Below are 2,871 nucleotides of genomic sequence, written 5' to 3'. Positions count from 1 at the left end.
TTGTAGTTGTCATTGTTGTTTCACAGGCCCAGGCTGGATTCGAACCCGCCACCTTAGGTGTACGTGGCTAGCGCCTTAGCCGGTTGAGCTATAGGCGCCGAGCCCCTGGACAGTTTTAAAACTGGAACTGGAGGTTTGTCTGGATTTCTTAGGGGACAATTCTTCTTCCAGTGTCTTCTTTTTTCACAATATGCACACTGGTCACAGTCCCTCCTCCAATGTCCATTCTTTCCACAACATGTACACTGGGGATTCCGTCCTCGGTCCCCCCGTCCCTGCCGGTGGCCAGCCAGCCAAGGTTTTTCTCCCTTTCCTTAGGGCACTGGGCCGTGGTGGCCAGTAGGATCTTAGCTAATTCTTGGGTCTGACACCTAGATGACCTTTCCTTTCTCTCTTCTGGGGTCTCCCTATTATTGTAAACTTTCTCAGCCACTTCTAATAAATCCTTAAATGATTTTTCTTCCAGTCTATCCAACTTTTGGAGTTTTTGTCTAATATCTGGTGCAGACTGGTTAACAAAAAACATAATAACAGCTGCTTTATTTTCTTCTGCCTCTGGATCCATAAGGGTGTATGTGCGGAATGCCTCCATAATCCGCTCTAAAAATGCTGATGGGGATTCTGTCTGCCCCTGTTGTACATTTTCTACTTTACTGATATTGGTTGGCTTCCTTGCAGCCTTCCGGAGCCCTCCCATTAGAGTCTGGCGGTACACCAGGAGTCTCTCCTTACCTTCAGGAGTGTTGAAGTCCCACTCGGGGCACGTTAGGGGGAAGGCAGCATCAATTAAGGCCTGGTTGGTAGTGGGCATCCCATCAGGACTGAGCACGGACCGCCGGGCTTCAGTCAAAATGCGGTTCCGCTCCTCGGTGGTGAACAAAATCTGTAATAACTGTTGGCAGTCTCCCCAAGTAGGTTGATGAGTCAGCAAAATAGACTCTAATAGGTTAATGAGGGCTGAGGGTTTTTCAGAAAATTTGGGAGTTTGTATTTTCCAATTGTACAGGTCACTAGTGGCAAATGGCCAGTAATACATTGGGGACCTGCCTTGTTCATCGGGTGGGAGGCCAGAAGCCCTTAAGGGGAGAACAGTGGAGTCCAGGGAAGGGCTTCCCCGGCTCCTGGTGTGGTGCGGGCTCCTTTCACTCAAAGGGGCAATTCCTCCTCCCACTGCCTCAGCTGCTGGGTCTGGCTGAGGCGGTGGAACTGCAACTCTCGGGGGAGGTAGGTAAGGAGGAGGACACAGCTCTTCAGGAGACTGTCCCTGAAGGACAGGGGGAGCTGTGGGCTTGGGTATATATTTCTGCCCCTCCCGTAGAGATAGAATCTCTTCCAGAGGCAGAAGTATGGGCTTCAGCCAAACTGGTGGGTCCTCTACTAGATCTTGCCAGGCAGTGATGTAAGGGATCTGGTCTAGGTGCCCACTGCCAGTCCTATAAACAATATTTTTTATTTGGCAAATGGTGGGAGGGTGGAAGGTGCCCTCTGGTGGCCAACCTACATTAACAGTGGGCCACTCATTTTTACAAAATGTGACTAGGCGGCCTCGGGAGACGGAAAATCCATATTCCTTTGCCTTCTTTTTATAATCTTGGAAGTGTCATAAGGCACTAGAGATAAGGGGGTCGTGTTGGCCTCGCCCATGATGGAATGTTTTATAGAAGGAAAAGTAAAAGGAGAATTAAGATTATAGACAGTACGATTTCAACACTAAGGGCAATAACCTTATTCTTATGGTACGAAGTTTGTAAAGGGGCAAGACGAGGGGGTCTGTGAGTGGAGCGACTTCTTTTGGGTGGGTTGCAAGTGGGAGATCTGCCCCTCACAGACCCATAAGAATTGATTCTTTAAAGACTAAGAAGACAATAGGTCAGGAAGCTGAATAAAGCAGTTTCATGGGGGCTGAAGCTTCCCAATGAACCGTGTAAGTAAAGATCTAAGATCCACTCATAGAACTCCCCTGGGCCCTGCAACCTAGGCCAGGCCCAATCATCCACTAGGACCTCGAGAAACGCCCTGAATTTACACTCTTCACAACACTCAAAACCACAATCCAAAGAAACTATTTGACTCAGACAATCAGGACACAGGAAACAATAAACACAGGACATCAACAAGAAACCTGAAATAGAACTAGAGCCCGAGCTCTTCCAGACCCTATGCAAAGGTCCAGTCACTCGGTCAGAAACAGAACTGGAGCCCGAGGCTCTTCTAGGCCCTATTCCAAGACCCAGTCACTCGGCCAGAAACTGAACTGGAGCCCGAGGCTCTTCCAGACCCTATTCAAAGATCCAGTCACTCGGCTCTACTCTGGAACCCGGCTCTACTCTTCCAAACTCTATTCAAAGACCCAATCACTCGGCCAGAGGATGAACATCTCACACCCTACCCAAGGGGGACAGCATCCACAACCACGTCCGATCTAGCTTCTATCCCCTTCCAGACAAAACCAGATGATTATTGAAACAAGAAACACAGACACATTTGTAGTCAAAATCAAGACGTCCCATGCATGGCCGGCTGGCACTCACATACCACACATACCACACACACCAAACTCACCTCTGGGGCAGTGTTGAGCAGGTCCACAGTGGGGGTTTGGGAGAAAGTTCCCAGCCAACGCATCAAAATGTTATGCCCAAAAACTATTCTCCCAAATAGCCCCAACAGACGAATCCGAGACACACTCCGATGTAAAAAACAAAAGGTGAGTTTTATTCAAGCCCAGGCCTGGTCTCTCCTGGCATGCAAGCCGAGGAAGAGCCTCGAACCCGGGGTGGAGGAAGTTTTTATGGGGTACAGAAAGCAAGAGGGGTAGGGTTGGATACGAGTACACTTTTTATTGGTGGTTGGTAATTTCATTAGTAAAGG

The sequence above is a fragment of the Otolemur garnettii genome, unplaced genomic scaffold (assembly GCF_000181295.1).
Source record: "Otolemur garnettii isolate 467f Iridium unplaced genomic scaffold, OtoGar3 scaffold00245, whole genome shotgun sequence".
In the NCBI taxonomy this organism is placed as follows: domain Eukaryota; kingdom Metazoa; phylum Chordata; class Mammalia; order Primates; family Galagidae; genus Otolemur; species Otolemur garnettii.
Note: the sequence above shows the minus strand (reverse complement) of the source record.